Genomic DNA, 18069 nt, shown 5'->3' on the forward strand with positions numbered 1-18069 from the left:
ATGGCAGGCAATCCTGTCCTGCCTTGACCCAGGTGACATCCAGCTGAACTCTCACTTCCTCAAATTCTTGCTGAAGGCTGAGAAAAGATTGCTTCACAGCACAACCCCTTTAGGCTTGCTGAATCAACATGCCACTTAGGGACTAAGGACGATCCACTTTCCCTCACAAAAAGAATGTAATATCATTCAGGCTTCACATTATGTTTTTGTATTTATATCTATTAGCAAACAGTACGGACTTCTAATCAGGTGACATCGAGGCAGAAGCGGGTCATGACATTTTGAAAGTCTTATTTATTAACAAAAGAGATCCTTCCGAGCACTCCAGATCCAATATATCAGTATAATCAGCCTATCATCCAGTCTTGGGTCCAATCAGCACTCAAGTTCCTGAGGTAAGAACTTAACTTATCCGCACTTCGTATTGCAGGATAGATTTATTAATTCCAAAGTTCCCAACTCTAAAGAAAATAGTTCCAGTATCCAAAGAAATAAAACAGAGGAGAGCCAACACGTGTTTCGTCTTGCTAGTACAACCTGTTATTTTTAATAGGTATTTAAACACCACATTTTAAATAATTGAATGCTTATGTTGTAGTACGGCTTTAAAAAAACGCCCGGAGCATCACTGTTTAAACTGACTTTTCTGGATATAATGCCGCATGCACTTTAATCTGTCAATTTTATTGCAATAGTTTAAAGTAACTGAGCAATTATTCAGTAAACTTAAACCATTGCTCTCACAAAATGTGAACTTGCAGGCATAGATTAATTCAGAGAAATATTACTTCAGAGTTGTGTAATACTAGATGGGAGTGAATGCCATGCAAGGGGCGAGGAGAGGGCAGAACAACACATTTTTTTGCACACTAACTTTGTGAACTCTCACAAATGTGTCAGTTTGTGGGGTCATTCACAAATAGCTCTGCCGCCATTACAACACCAGGCGGAAAGGGGAACTGAATATTCCGAAACACCATGGGGGAGAGAGGAGGATGTTCGGTATAATGAAAATTGTTTTCCCCGTGAGGGTAAAAAGAAAGATGCTAATAAACTAAATGCAACGCACTGTCCTTTATTTTCAGATGCAGGTGTGTGTTGTGAGCCAGGCAAGTTGCCAATGAATTAAATGCTTTCATACCAGTTATAGGTTGATAAGAAGCAACTCACTTCACTTTTCAATGGCATATGTCGGTCAATTTGTCAGTTGTGCTGATGGCCCAAATGCAGTGGGCCAGATGAAAAAATTAGTAAATTAAAAACTCTTTACTTACTCCTATTACATGAGTATTTCTTTACAACATCTACCTATTCACAAACATACCAATAGTACGTCTGGAAAGCTGACCAGTCACACTGTTCCAGGAAAATGACTTGTACTTTTCTGTGTGTTCTTATGGTTGGAGTGTTTGCCTTTTACTGCAGTATTATCCATGTCTTGTGTTTGGTACCCTCTTGCAACATGCACTCACCACTTTGCCCTTGTAACACACGGTTTTCTACCTCTTTCATGTCTTTACCTTTGATACTTGCACAAGTGCCTCCTTCGCCTACGTAACGTTTGTTCTTGTGCCTGTGTGTCTAGCATATATTGCAGTATTATACCTCAAATTATACTTTGTTTTCTCTTGTAACCTGCACACTTGTCACTTTTTTACTCTTGTGCACTTTTTACTACCTCATGTATTTTTGGTTGCTCACAATTTTTACTACCTCATGTATCTTTATTTGCTCACAATTGTCACTGTACCGTATGTAACTTAACGTTTGCTTTTGTAATCTGTTCTCGTGTAATGTTTTCATCCTGTATCATTTCTGTTCCTTTTGTGCAGCGCTCTGACACCTTCGGGTAAAGTCCCCGCTATATAAAATTGCATAAATAAATACATAAATAAATAAATAAATAAAGTGTGCAGTCATTTCCCCAGTTCAGAGGTGTACCCACAATACAATTCCTCATTGCACACTGCATCACATCAGTGCATTCTGTTAGAAGACAAGACTACCGCTGTCATACACTACTGCACTATAAGAAGAACCAATATGTAAAAAGTAAATGTTAAGAAAATGTATTCTCATCCCTATTTCCATAAGGATTTGCAAAAGAAAACATATAAACTAACAGAAATACTTCAGTCGATTAACTTCACATATTCTCAAATCAATACCCTTCTTCAAATGCCAGACCTATTCATGGACATTGTTTCATCATAATGCTATGAGTGGTGGAAGTGACATTACACACTGTTAACCCCAGATGACCTGGCATTGTTGGCTCTTTTTCCCACCTATTGCCCCTAAACACCACAACAGACGTTGTGGTGACACAGGAAAGACAAATAGAGAAAACTACAGAAAGATACAATGTATCTTGGAACCTTATTCACTTTCATTTTTCTTGCTGTTGATGTCATCCCTCCTAGGTATCGAGGGTAGTAACAAAGGGTGTAACATGGGTAGCAGTTAGTGTCTCTGGTTAATGCTAATTGACATCCATGAACCTATTGACTTTGTCAATATATAAATGATACCTTGAAAACAAGGAGAGGGGCTCATAAAGTCCGAAAGAGACAGAGCACCAATAACAATGAAGTTAAAAATAATTTTCCCTTTTGACTAAAACTCTTTCTTATATACCAAATATGGCACACAATCCACACTCATACACTTGAAACAACTCCAGTAGGGATACAGTTAATCATATTACAAAACTCTTGTTTATTAAAAAATCGGAATATATTAAAAAAAAATCACAATTTCAAATCATCACATGTGAATACAAAATAATGGGTAATAAAGTTCCCACAGCATTCAAAAACCACAATTAAAATACATAATGCCTACACAACGTATCATCATTAGCCCGAACTCCCTCTCTCTCTCTGCCTTCCTGTCAGCCAGCCCCTCTGGAGTCAGGTTATGCAAGGAGACACTGTTTCCTACTCTGGCAGTGAGTTCAGACTCAGGAAATGGTTCATCCTCCTCCACTGAAGGCTGTGTTTCAGGGCTGATCCTGCTCATCCATTTCATCCTCATCATCCTGCTTCTCTGTGGCTATTAGTGACTGTTAATCCTCCCACGAGGCCCTCTGAGCTTTCTGAAGCTCCGACTTCTCAGTACCCTTCTTGTTCGGGAGTTCACTCTTCTTGCAGAACTGCTTAAGCTCAACCACAGTGTCATTTTCCAAGTTAGCCAGCGCGAATTCCGTTGCTGCAGGCATGGTCACAGACAGACAGGTAGCACTAATGAGATTACATTTGGAAAAACAGCCAATCATGAAGAATCTAAAAAGCTTGAAATGGTTTAAAATTATTTAGATAGGTGTAACACAAAATTAATTGTGGCACTGAACAAACACATGTCCAAATCCATACCGCTGCTCACCAGTGGAAGAAATTAGGTTACGGATTTAGGAGTGGAAACCTAAACAATCAGCATCCACAATCCTTGTCAAGGTAAGGCACAAGCAAACCCCAAATTAACCTGTGATTGGCACTGAGCAGTCAGGCTTAACTTAGAGGCAATGTGTAAAGTATGTATGCATGACTTTAAACAGTAATGAAGTGTAAGTACAACACAAGAAAAATTCCACACCGATTTAGAAAAATAGAGTACATTTAAGAAATACTTTGACAAAAAAGTTTCAAAAATATAATCAGTAGAACCAGAGATACGAAGTAAAAACAGCTCCACACAGTCCAAAGCGCCGCTTGTGGCTTTCTGATTGTGAGAGACCAGGAGAAAGTTACAAGTTCAGGTCGACAGTGAAGGAGAGCAGGTTGGATGCAGGGACCAAGTTAGTTCAGCTGAAAAGTTACCTTCTCAGTCCAGCGGAAACAGTCCTGTTAGATGTGGAGGCGGCTGTGAGGAGCAGGGAAGTGACACAGACAGTCATCGATGAAGCGCAAAGAACAGGCCTGGTGTCGTAAACAATCCTCACTGTAGAGCCAAGATTTGGTTGTTTAACCAAGCAACAGTGTCTCAACCGGTAATCATTAAGTAGACAGGTACATTAGAGAAACAAATCAATTTGAGAGAGAGGGTAAAAAGGGAGACCACCATAGTGGGTGAAAAAATAAGTCTATTTAGAATGAAAGTAGTTATATCAGCACTACATTACATTATATGCAAAGGTAACTCAACTGTAGGTGTGCACATCAGTGATCCTGAAGATGGTGAACGGTGCAGTAACACATGAAAAAGGTGAAGAAACAGCGAGAAAAGGTGGGAAAAAATACGTTGATGGTCACGTAAACAGTCAGCAGATAGTTTTTCAAAAAAAGATTCCGCTGTTTAAGGAGACTACAGTAACGCCCACAATTGCGCTGGAGTGTCGACCGCATTTCAATCTGCTCAATTTTAGGTCATCATCAGGACTGTGTTACATGGATAAGTTAAGTGCTGTATAGTGGGTAGGAAGGAGAAAAGGAGAAGGTAAGAACTGGGAGGTACAAGTGGGTAGTGAAAAGGTCAATGAAAGGGGGTAGGCCTACCTGGGAAGTTTGCGAGGAGACTGTGGGCCCAATTCACAGAACTAACTTAAGACAAAATCCTAAACTTACTACCATTTTGGTATTCACAGAAGGCACTTACTCATTTTGGTATTCACAGAAGGCACTTACTCATTTTGGTATTCACAGAAGTTAGGAGTCCTAACAGGGGGCCCCCAGAGTGAAGTCCGCCTGCCTTTCCGTGGCGGCATTGCCGCCACGGAAAGGCATTGCAAAATGCCCATGATAATATGACTGGCGGTGTCTGATAGACACCGCCACCATATTATTCCTTTTCCGCCCCGGCCGCAAGGCGACCGGGGCGGAAAAGCGGCGGGCGGTCTTTCCGTCCGCCGAGGTCCCCCCGCCATACTAAGATGGCGGGGGGGAAATGTGAGTGGATGGCGGGCGGATTGCCCCCGCCAGGCTGGCGGTGGCAATCCGCCCGCCATCATAATGGGCCCCTTAGAGTTAGGATTAGTAAAGTTAGGACTGCGAACTTTAGGGATCCTAAATGCCGTCTGTGAATACAGAAAGTCTTAAAGTTAGGATTGTTCTCAGTTTAGGATTAGTAAAGTTAGGACTCCTTACTTTAGGACTCCTTAATGCCTTCTGTGAATACTGAAAGTTTTAAAGTTAGGATTTTTCTCAGTTTAGGAGTAGTAAAGTTAGGACTCCTAACTTTAGGACTCCTAAATGCCTTCTGAGAATACAGAAAGTCTTAAAGTTAATATATCCTGCTATTTCAAGAACGTTTCACTTAGAGCAGGCATCACCGATAAAATAAAGTGAGAGTCAGCTTGCTCGTCAGAGTCATATCAATCTCATTCTAACCTAAACGGAGGCCCATGCTTATTTGGGCTTTTGTTAGCTCTCAGTTGCACTACTGCAATGAACATGTCATCGGTAAAACTCCTTTGTGGTCCAAATACTGCAATGAGCCTCCTCTGGTGCCTTAGGAGACCATATTGGCCAAACAAGAAGAAAACATATGAGCCTATTTAAAAATGCATTTTGGAGTTTGTAAAGAAGTGCCTTACCTTATATGCCTTTGTAAATTAGCCCAAAAACACCTAAAATGGGAACAAAATCTGAACATTGAGGGGATATTCATATACAATTAGTACAAATAGAATGTACTATGCCCTCTTTGCTCGTTCACTATTAGGGAGCTGGCCATGTCAGGGTCGATTCATGATCATATGTAAGAGTATGGAAAAGGTACTTCCTGTACTCATAAATGCTTTGGTGGATTTCTGCAGAGTCCAGAATTCATTATAAGTGGTTTTACAATTCTATATACAAGTCTCCTGGCAACAGTGTCAATTTACATTCTGAACATAACACTAGCTATCTTTTCACCAGAGCGTTGTCATCTTTCTACCTTATTCATGGTTTCTATTGGGTAAGATCACTGATAAATCTTGGACTTTGTGTCTGAAATGTTTTCAAAAATGCGAAAACATATCCATTTTGGACCTTTAAGGCCCTCAGTTTCAGCCCTGTGCTTTTTTTTTTTGTTTTTTTTTTTTAATTCAATTTATATAGCGCATTATCACCAGTTGGTCTCTAAGCGCTTGTACTGGAAAAACTGATCAATACAGAGGGGCAGGTAACCAGATTAGATCAAGCCCCACGCTTCTCGGAAGAGTACCGTTTTTAACATTCGCCTAAAAGGCAATAGATTCGGTTCCTTCCGTAGGCAGAGAGGTAGTTTATTCCAGGCTGCCGGTAGGGTAGTTGAAAAAGCACGCCCACCAAAGGTAGCCATGCGGTAGCGAGGACAGATCAGAAGATTGTCATCGGATGAACGCAGGGTCCTTCTTGGAAAATATTGCACCAGCCTAGCTTTAATATAACTAGGAGCGTTGCCATAAACTGCCTTATGCGCGATGCACATACCTTTAAATAAAATCCTCTGCCTAATGGGGAGCCAATGTAATTGGCATAGGAGAGGAGAGGCATGCGCACTTCTAGATTTTCCAAAAATCAATCTCGCTGCATCGTTCATCACGATTTGCAGTCTTGAGAGTTGTTGCTGAGGGAGCCCTACATAGAGGGAATTTCCATAATCCAGACGACCTAAAATTGTTGCAGACACCACAGTCCTTAAGGTAGAAAAGGACAGCATCTGCGAGATTTTACGCAACTGCCTAAGGAGGCCAACGCATGGGCCCACCACCGACGACACTTGATTTTTCATGGAAAGATTACCATCAATGTGGATGCCCAGGCTTTTCACCACCTTAGCTGGTGCCGGAGTCCTACCCACCTCCTTAGGCCAGAAGCGATCGTTCCACGGGTTGCACGAGCTGGTAATGGGCAACACTTCGGTCTTCTCTGGGTTGATCTTTAAGGAGTTGGTGGACATCCAGTTACTCGTGAACTTTAAGATGTTATGCAGTCTAGCCTGGGCTCCAGATGAATCCTCAATTTGTATGATAATCTGTGTGTCGTCGGCGTAGTTGTAAATCTGACACAGTTTACAATGTTTTTATATTTGCACTTCCTTTTATACCGTTACGATTATGCTTTTTTACTGTGACGCTTTCCATCTTATTTCTTTTTTATCCAGGAATGTTCGTTATGCTATATCCCCTTTCTGTTATACACCCTGTTATACTGTTTTTTTTTATTCTCCTCTGCTTAGTCCACCCCACTGCCGATCATTGCAATATGTCTCACGATACTCTACTGAACGCTCTCAATGTTTAAACCTGTAACACCCAATAACCCTACCTACTGCTCCCTTGGTGACTGACCCCCCGCGCAGCCGAGTCAGGCACTGAAGCGGGTTGAGGACAGCCGCCGTGACCCCCCCCCCGGGCAACGCCCACTGAGTTAGGCCACCCCCCCCCACCGCCTACGACATTTAAGAATGTGCTGCTTCCGGAGGCGCAGCGGACGGGCGCAGCGGGCACGCCGGCGGTGCGCCGAAGACGCGCCAAAGGCAAGCCCATCCGCGCCCGCCCGCGACCTGACAGGACCAGGGGCCACGCCCCCTGCCCCTCACCCCACCCAGGTCAGGACCTACAGCTCGGCTGCCATAAAAAAGATTAGGCCCTCTACCATGGCGCAATGCCCGCTCTCCTTCCTCCCAGTCGAACTTCCCATCCAATGCCCTGGCTGCAAACACTCCTTTGACACCATTGAGACGCCTGCCACGTCCCAGGAATACCAGATGTACCTGTTAAACTGTCGATCCCTTCCTCGGCACAGCACACAAATATGTCTTTTACTAGAAAATTACAACCCAGACGTTATCTTTCTGACCGAGACATGGCTCATGTCTCATTCAGAGCCAGACATAGTCTCAGCCCTACCCCCCGGGTTCCAAATCCACAGACTAGACCGGACCAAGGGAAGAGGCGGAGGCCTGGCTATCATCCTAAAAGATAAGTTTGGTTGCCGCACTACTACTGAAGCTATTCCTGAGTGCGAGAGCCTAGCATTCAGCATAGACTTCACAGCGAACAGCTCCTTCTCTGGCACCCTGATATATCGCCCCCCAGACCCAGGAAAGCTGTTCCACAGATCTCTCCCAGATATCATCGCTAATCGACTTCTAACCTCGGCCAACTATACGGTTCTAGGAGACCTCAACTTACATTTTAACTCCCCTACAGACCTTGCTGCCAGGGAACTAACAGAGGACCTAGCAGCCTTACAACTGATCCAGTTGGTGAGATCCCCCACCCATGAAAAGGGGAACTTACTTGACCCAATTTTTAGCAACTGCTCCAAGTTAATGGTCGGACAACCTATCTGCCTCCCATGGTCAGACCACTTTCTTGTCCCACTCACCTGGTCTACCACCAAGCCTCCTTCACTGACCCCCCATCCCATTACCAAGAGAAACTGGAAAAAACTTCTCATAGAGCCATGGACAACTAACCTTGAATGCTCTCGCCCACCTCCCTGCACAAACCCCAACCAAGCAAATAACAACTATGAGGGTTGGATCAGGGAATCACTGGACACGATCCTTCCTCTACGGAAATCCATTCCCAAGAGGTCACACAAATCTGCTCCTTGGTTCTCAGATTCCCTGAGAGACCTAAAACGCCTCTGCAGGAAAAAAGAGAGAGCCTGGCGACTAGACTTTCTCCCAGAAAAAAAAAACCAATACAAAGAGGCTATTAAGGCCTACAGAAATGGGGTTAGGGCGGCCCAGGCCTCCTACTTCGCAGACCAAATAATGGCAGCAAAATCAAAACCCAAGGAAATTTTCCACCTGGTCAAAAAATGCATTACCGTCAACACTGCCCCCCCAGCCCCGAAAACGCTAGAACAATGCAATGAACTTGCAGACTTCTTCCATAACAAAGTCACTCAGATCTATTCCGCCTTCCCTACAGCTGCCAACAACTCAATAACACCCAATCAGACCTCTCCGACTAATTCCCCCTCCCCAGGACAGCCAACGCTGGACCACTTCCCCCCACTAAACCTGGAGACATTGCAACAACTGGCACGCCAAGTTAAATCTGGCTCTCCCCTTGACCCTGCCCCACCAGAAATATTGCTCCAAGCAAGCCAAGCCATTCTTCCCGTGGTGCTAGAGCTCCTCAACTCATCCATATCCTCCTGCACAGTACCCAATGGATGGAAGAGAGCTATGGTACGGGCTCTGCTGAAAAAGCCCACCCTCAACCCAGAAGATCACTCCAGCTACCGCCCAATCTCACTACTTCCCTGGGTAAGCAAGGTACTGGAGAAGTACATAAATACCCAACTGACACAGTTTCTGGAAAGCCATGCACTCCTTGACCCATCCCAGACAGGATTCAGACCCAAACACGGTACTGAAACCGCCTTGCTGACAGTCACCGAAGAGTCCCGAAGGATACTAGACCAGGGAGGATCAGTGGCAGTGATCCTCCTTGATCTAAGCGCAGCCTTCGACACGGTCAGCCATGCCACCTTGCTGAACCGTCTGCGCAACATCGGTGTCGGAGGCGATGCTCTAAGATGGCTTGATTCATTCTTGCACAATAGATCCTTCCAGATCTTTGACGGGGACACAATATCAGCCAGAAAACCCCTGAACTGTGGAGTACCGCAGGGCTCTTCACTAAGCCCCGCGCTCTTCAATGTCTATATGCAACCACTGGCTGGACTCGTCGAACCCTCGGGTATAAAAATCGTATCATATGCTGACGATACCCAGCTAGTGGTTTCAATGACTCAGGAAGGCGCCGGTCACACCTCAGGAAGTCTGACGAACTGTCTAGAGGACATTAAAAAGTGGATGACATGCTCCTCTTTGAAACTTAATGGAGACAAAACCGAGCTCATGCTCTTAGGTCCCGCATCACCCACGTCACTTCCCTCCATGTGGCCTGGGTGTCTGGGCACCCCTCCCACTCCCAAAGAAAGTGTAAAAAGCTTAGGAGTATGGCTGGACAAAAACCTCTCCTTCTCCACCCAGGCTACAAAACTATCCGCCATCTGTTTTGGCTTACTCAGAACTCTAAGGAAAGTCCTCCCCCTCCTCCCAATGGAAGCCAAACAAGTGGCAGTTCAGGGCCTGATTCAGTCCCGGCTGGATTCAAACAACGCCCTGTATGTGGGTGCCCCTGAGACGTCCATGCGAAAGCTACAGGTGGTCCAGAACTGCGCAGCCCGCGCCCTGCTACAGATTCCAAGGACACAGTCTGCTAAACCCGCACTGAGCAGCCTACACTGGCTCCCAGTGAGACAGAGAGTGGCTTTCAAGGCACTATGTATTGCCCACCGAGCTTTCTGGAAGTCAGGTCCAGCGATCATTAACAAACTGGTCACTCAATACCACCCTAATAGACCCCTTCGGTCCACAGAGGCCTTTCTGGCCGTAGTCCCAAGAGTACGGAGAGCCAGGACCGGAGGAAGGATGTTTTCCTTAAAGGCCGCTAAAATGTGGAACTCACTCCCACTACAAATCCGGTCCAACCCTAACCTACTCTCATTCCGCAAACAATTGAAAACCTTTCTGTTTGCCAGGCCCACTTAAATCTCAGTCTCCGCCACCCTCAGCTCGGCTATCCATGCTCTAGCGCTTGGACGCCCATTTGGGCAGCAATCGCGCTTTACAAATCACAATACAATACAATACAATACACTCCATATGATTGAGAGCAGAAATCAGTGCCTGTAAGTATATATTAAAAAGGTGCGGTGAGAGGGCCGAATCCTGCGGAACTCCACAGGTTATGGCTGCTGACGTAGATACCAAGTCTGACAGCTGGACCCTCTGCGATCTTCCCTGCAGGAATGAAGTTAGCCAGCCTAACGCGGTCCCCCCGATGCCCAGATCTCTCAAACATTTCAACAGTAGATTGTGGCACACCGTATCAAACGCGGCGGAGAGATCTAAGCGCACCAAGGCCCCAGGGATCTTCTTGTCAGCTCTGCATCTTAGTTCATCCAAAATGGATACCATCACCAGCTCCGTACTATGATGTTTTCGAAAGCCAGCTTGATTTCGCTCTAACAGGTCGTTGGTCTCCAGGTGTTTCGACAGATGCGTCAAGACATGCTGCTCAATTACTTTAGCTAAAAAGGGTAATTGGGAGATGGGCCTATGGTTCTTAAAATTTTTAGCATCGGCCCCAGGTTTTTTAAGAAGCGGGATCAGCCGAGCTTCTTTAAAGGACGTTGGAACCTGTCCCATCTCCAAAGACCTATTTAAGAGGGTAAGAACATCCTCTTCACACCCCGATATAGCGAGCTTAAAAACACTAGGAGGGCACGGGTCCACCTGAGAGCCTGAGTTCACTCTCTCCACCAAACTAGAGAACATCTCCTTAGTAATCAAGGGTAATGTGTTAAGGGATTGGTGTACGTCAGGGGTATCTGGCAAAGTATATGATGGGCAGTCAAAGATTGGAGTCCGAGATATTTCACCCTGAAGATCCTCAATTTTACTTATAAAGAAATCCTGGAAGTTCTGACAGTCTTCCTGAGAGAACTCCGGTTTCTGCTCTTTAACATTTTCAATTCTATAAGTACTTTGAAGATTTCTTTCTGCGGGACCTGAGCTGTCGCTATTCTGGTCTCAAAGAAATCTGCTTTACGAGCCAGGATAGCCTTTTTATAATGCGCTAGCTCCTGTACATATAGGTTCTGTGCATTAGTGTTATAATCCCTCCTCCAGGCTCTTTCCACCCTCCGGAGGGCCTGTTTCTTCGCTCTTAGAGTATCGTCGAACCAGGGCGCCCCCGAACCTCTATCCACCCATTTCACCTTTTCCGCCGGAGCAACAGCGTCAATGGCTTTCTTCAGTTTATCAAAAAGCTTTTGGCTACCAGCCTCGATATTCTCATAAGCTATGTTTAAAACGGTGGAATTTAATAGATGGCCAACCAAGTCTTCCTTATTTATGTGATTCCATCTCCTTACAGTTTTCCACACCATTCTCTGATGGTTCCCCCCCCCGTGGATCTTCCTCTGGCCTGTAATTAGATAATGGTCAGACCAAGCACACGGTGCGGTGATAATATGACCTGAGATAGAGTCTGTAGTCCATACCAAATCCAAGGTATGACCCTTAACGTGGGTAGGGCCAGTCACTAGTTGAGTCATCCCTAAGGCCATTAAGGCCTCTTCTAGGTGAAGAGCTTGCCCTTCTTTTGGGGAGAGCTCCCAGTGAAAGTTAAAATCTCCCATTATCAGCAGGTTCTCATAGCGGGATCTAAGATCATGAACGATTTCCACAAAGAGATCCAAAAAAGTTGGTGTAGCCCAGGGAGGACGATACAGCAATAAGATAACCCAACAAGTGGTGCCCATCTCGAATTTCACGCCCAGCACCTCTGCTCCCCCACAATTTTCTGCACATACTCTTTCTGTCCGCCAATGACTGTTATAAAAGAGCGCAACCCCCCTCCTCTCTTGGTACCTGTGCGGTTGAGCCAGATAGCCTTATAGTTCGGGGGAAGAGAGGCCACCAGATCTGGGTTAGAAGCATCCTCAAGCCACGTTTCCGTGACTCCCAGAATATCAAACCCACCATCCTGTAGTAACGAAAATATTTCTAAATTGTGCCTCTGCAGAGAACGAGTATTTAACACACCATACCTCAAGGTGGTATCATCCATCCCGTTTTTCCTCCCCTCCTTTAACAGCATGGATTTGTATAGTCCCTCCTGTCGTAACAGAGTTATACATTCCTGGGTAAGATGTGCATCGGCCTGGTTTAACTGTATTAAAGCAGTTCTGCAGTACCTGATGGGTTGGCCAGGGGTTGTGGCCCCTGGTCCCGGTTGGGCGTGGATGGGCGGTAGATGGGCTCGCCTCTGGCGAGCTTCCGGCGCGCCCACGGTGCGCCCATGGCGCGCCCACGGCACGCACGCTGCGCGCATACGCTGCGCGCTGGCATGTGACAGGTTTAAGTAGACGTCGTAGGTAGCCGCCTGACAGCTAGAACGCTGCCCCAAGATGGCGCCCAAAGAAAACGTCCCAACTATCCCCAAGATGGCGGTAATAGTCGTGACTGTGGCGAGAGACCCGCTAAATAGCGGTGAGGAGACAATTTACAGTGCAGGTAAGCGGGCATATACACTAAAAGGTGTACAGTGAGAAATAATATCCCACCAGTTAAAAGTTATACTAAAATAAAATGCCTCGAAAAGCAAGCAAAAACAAAGCGCTAATAAGCCTCAGAACTCGATACTTCTCTGTAGACCTTCTCCTGAGCAATTCAGTTTTACCATGTGCAGGACCAGCCTGCAAAAGAGGGGGTCTTAAGTAGACGTCGTAGGTAGCCGCCTGACAGCTAGAACGCTGCCCCAAGATGGCGCCCAAAGAAAACGTCCCAACTATCCCCAAGATGGCGTTAATAGTCGTGACTGTGGCGAGAGACCCGCTAAATAGCGGTGAGGAGACAATTTACAGTGCAGGTAAGCGGGCATATACACTAAAAGGTGTACAGTGAGAAATAATATCCCACAAGTTAAAAGTTATACTAAAATAAAATGCCTCGAAAAGCGAGCAAAAACAAAGCGCTAATAAGCCTCAGAACTCGATACTTCTCTGTAGACCTTCTCCTGAGCAATTCAGTTTTACCATGTGCAGCTTTGAGACATACTTGACTATGTAGCTCAGTATATAAATGTTCCAACTAATTAACTTACTAGATAGGTGCAGAGAGCCCCAGGCACTCGTCAAGGTACATTATCATGGTATAGTGTGACAAGCACTCTGGGATTAAGTGTTGGTCATTGTTTGTTTTTTTACTTGATGTTTTCTATGTTGTTGGGTGATTTGTTGGCACGAGTGAGGTGGCTTTTTTCAGCTCTGTGGTATATTGCTGATAACAATGTAGAATATGGTAAACATACACCATTGGTTGTGATCCTTCATCCATTGACATCCTGACCTTTTTTCTCCTCTGATCCCTTCACTGAACAGGTGTTGTTGCCTGTGTCTCCTTCAAGCAAGAAGCTCAGTAGCAGGTGATCTTACCAAGAAACAAAACAGCAAAGAGGATGAGTGGATCACCAAGAACACTGCCACTAAACTTACCAGTGCTGGTCCCTTCCAGAGAAGGCGTGGGGCACTTTGATTCTACAAGACATAGTATTGAAAACAGGAAGACCTCCATTCATTGGCAAATCACCCCACCAGTTAGGATCCCTTCACACCTCCAAAAATAACTAGAAGAGTAGACAACATTATGCTGAACATCACATCAACAAAGATCTGGTCTATACAGTAATATTGACAATAATGTCAACCTATTCTTCATAGAGCTTCTTTTCTAAAGTGTACAAAATCATCTCTTTTCCAATAAATATTTTTGTACTGGCTTTGTCAGGTCTACATTTGTTTGCATAGTTTAATTCTTGGTATCACCATTGTCAATTGACATTAACGCAATAACCAATCTACTGAAGTACACACATCATTCGATTCTTCTGAGACCTAGGTAGGTTAAGCCCAGATCCATCTATGTGCTGCCCGTGGGTTGTTTCTGTGAGGTCACTGATTATAAGTACTTAAATAACCCACGAGGAAATTATTGTATCTGCTTCTAGAAAAGCTCTCTTGTGATGGCACCTTTGTGAACCAGAACTGTGTTAGTATAATTTATTTTTCAATAATGTCTTATACAGCTGACAATACCTTTCATCTTTAATCACAGTCTTGTAGTATTTACTGCAGTAAATAGCCCAGAATGCATATTTCGGTGTTTCCGAAATGCAAACCTAGCTGTCTAGCATCTGAGTGTTGTACAGTGAAATGTGGTAGAGCGTGTAAATTTAAGAGAGTTCATACTATCTGAAGTAATGTTCCTTGAAAAGCTGAGGGTTTAGTTTCTTCCTGAATTGTTGGAGAATTGATCGTTCTGATGACGAAGGGGATGTTGTTCCAGATCCTGAAGGCATAGGTTGAGAAGACTTGTTTTCTTGTTTTCTCCTTCCTGACTGTTAAGCCTCTAATCTACTGTCTCCTGGAGTTTGATCTTGTCCAGGAAGTCTTGAGCCCAACACATGTAGCAGGTCACACCAGTGGCCTTATTTTTCACCCCCATCAATCTCATTAATTGTAGCCCATCCATTCCTCAAGCTTCTGACCATTTCCTCATTCCTCCTAGGGTTAAACTCACCTCTGATCACCTATCCCTAGTTCTCCCATTGATGTAGATATGTTTAACTATTGGCTTACAGACCATCTAGATGACTAAATAGTTCATATCAATCCCACTATTGTCATCCCACATCTCAATGGAACAGTTCTAAAATCAAAGAGACCAAACAGAACTGTAAAATGGTAGAAAGTATTTGGAGGTCTCACAACCTGGAGGATAGTAAAAAAGAACAGAAAGCTGCACTTTGGATGTACACGTCCTTGATCTTTAAAGCTAAGGGTTACTATTTTGCCACAACACTTTTAACAGCTCATAACACTACAAAGAAACTATTAAGTATTTTTAATTCTATTGACATTTCTGACTGCCTCTCTTCTCCCGTTAAGCTTCCAAATCATTATGTGATATTCTTTCAGAATTGTGTGCAGACAAGAATAATTTGATCTGTAAATGCTTTTCCACACAGGTGGACACAGGTTCTGCCCCCAGGGAAGATGCTTTCCCGTATCTGAGTACTTTCAATCTGCTGTCCTCATTGGAATTACAAGTTCTGAAGTCTTCTTCATTATTTTCCCCATTTGACCCTAGTCTGTCCCACATCTTCTGTTCGGGACTTGAAGCAATTACCCCAACTCTACTGAGTCTTTGCAATAATTTTATTGACACCATAAAAAAGGGCTCGAAGAAGGCTCCCATGATCCCACTGACCTCTCCATTATGAGGACTCTGGCTGGCAAAGTCGAATTCCCAAATATTTGTGGGACTGAATATCTTTACCACAATCTCGAGGGACAAAATATTGAAAGGTAAGTAGACAGTGGTAGGTAAGGTTTAATTATTCTTAACTCCATATCTACTCACTTTGATACATATATATCATCAAGGAATATATATATGTAATGGGAAAGAGAAAAGCTGAAGAGGGATCTCTAGGGCCATGTAAGACAAAAAAAACTCTTACCCATGCTGCTGAGAACTGTCCTTTAAAAGAGATTGACACCTTAAGTGACAAGGTGGAATCTCTTCTTAGCGAGGGCAAATCACACAAAGATGCCCCCAAAATGATGAATTCTTTTAACAAATCTGATAAAGGCCCTTCCTCGGCTACGTCCTCCATGTGTGCATTGTCCCCTCCCCGAACGAGACCTCTAACACTATATTGGCACACACTGCCCAGGCTCCTACATCTAATGCGGATCCTGCACCTATCAGTTTCCCATTTATATGCAGCAATGGATATGACCTAACTACAGATTACCCAAACCCCTGTACCTGGCAGCAACATCGCACCCCTTGTCCTGGACAACTTTTCAGCACAAAAATTAGTAAATAGCATACAGCTGCTGTTGGAAGGGGGCGATCTCCGAGGGCCAGGTTGTGCTCACCCGGTCACCCCAAGATCCACCTCTCCCACAGAACTCGCCGAGTCTTGATTGGGAGGTCCCCACCGGGGAGGACTTCGGGTCTAGGATCGTACACACTGAGCTCACACCACACTACGAACAGACACCACACCGTTGGATTCTAGTAACAAGTTCTTTATATAGCAAATAACAAAGGAAGCACTCTTGTATACACAGTGGTCAAGGGACCACAAAGTCTTGGAGGATTCGGGAAGGGGGAAGCGGGACAGTCTTTTAGTCTCTGGGCCAGTACGCGGCGTACCCTACGCACAGCTCTCAATCCTCGAGCCGGGGGGTACGGGATGATGGTCGTACTGGCTGCCTCACCTCCGTCGAGTCGGCTCGGTCGTGATGGTGGTCTCGATGGTCCAGCCGGACCAGAGTACTCCTCGAGCCGCGACGAGGTCAGCAGGGCTCGATCTGGAGAGGTTCGTGAGGAGCCGCGACAGCGTCAGCAGGGCTCGGGTGGTCTTAGAGGTCGAGCCGCGACAGCGTCAGCAGGGCTCCGATGGTTGCAAGTTCAGCTTGAGCCGCGACAGCGTCAGCAGGGCTCCGATGGTTGCAGGTTCAGCTTGAGCCGCAACAGCGTCAGCAGGGCTCCGATGGTCTTAGAGGTCGATCCGCGACAGCGTCAGCAGGGCTCCGATGGGTGCAAGTTCAGCATGAGCCGCGACAGCGTCAGCAGGGCTCCGATGGTTGCAGGTTCAGCTTGAGCCGTGACAGCGTCAGCAGGGCTCTGATGGTTACAAGTTCAGCTTGAGCCGCGACAGCGTCAGCAGGGCTCAGAGGTTCAGGATGAGTCTTCTTAGGGTCAGCCGCGATCAGATCAGCAGGGCTTCAGGTCCAAGATACAACTGCCCGCTAGTTGTCGGGCGGGCCCAGTTATAGTCCTTTGGCTCTTTGATCTCCGGACCCTCGCAGGCAGAGGTCTCCTGCCCGGGGGGCTGGTCATTGGTGAGGTCCGGCGGTTGGCTCTTTGATCCCTTTGAAAGATGGGTCCGGGAATTCCCAGACGCCCAGCGGGTCTGGAGCCAGCACTCGGGGAGGCCAGAGGGGTGATCGAAACTGGCCCACAGGGGAGGGCCAAAGGTGTGACAGAAACCAGCCCCTCAGGGGAGGCCGGAGGTGCCATCGAAACTCCCTGGCTTATCTCACTCGGGGAGCCCTTTACCCCCCAGCCGGGACAGGCGCGCCTTTGGAGTCTGGGTTTCGCTGGGGCCGGGGTCACGCTCGGCCCAGGGAGACAGGGATGTCGGGAAGAGAAGATGGCGTCCGGGCCTTGTGGGGCATGCAAGGTTAGGCGCTCGGAGCCGGGCGTGGAGCGGGAAAGGCAGGCCTGGTCGAGGTTCTAGGGGGATCTAGGTTTAACTGGAGTAGGACGACCAGGCTCGGGGTGCAGGCTACACTAACGGGGAGGCTGCGCAGGGGACTCTGGGCACAGGCCTACGCTCACAGGGGGTGGAGGGACAGAGGCGAACCACGCCACGAGGCCGGGTCCAACACGCGTCCCCCAGCTGAAGGCGGGGAGAACTACCCATCCTCTTGGGGGTTCTCTTCGCTGAGGCGGAAGAATCTGGACAGGCCGTCTGCGTTGGCGTGGTCAGAG

The 18069-nt window shown here is 46.1% G+C and overlaps 1 long non-coding RNA gene across 1 annotated transcript; it reads left to right on the top strand.

Annotated features, from left to right (window-relative positions):
* Positions 1-265: 265 nt before the first annotated feature.
* On the top strand, positions 266-14278 carry LOC144767659 (uncharacterized). Its single transcript, XR_013598299.1, has 2 exons — positions 266-395; positions 13881-14278. It is a non-coding gene; the product is annotated as an uncharacterized LOC144767659 (long non-coding RNA).
* The last annotated feature ends 3791 nt before the right edge of the window (positions 14279-18069 follow it).

Source organism: Lissotriton helveticus, chromosome 7, assembly GCF_964261635.1.
Source record: "Lissotriton helveticus chromosome 7, aLisHel1.1, whole genome shotgun sequence".
In the NCBI taxonomy this organism is placed as follows: domain Eukaryota; kingdom Metazoa; phylum Chordata; class Amphibia; order Caudata; family Salamandridae; genus Lissotriton; species Lissotriton helveticus.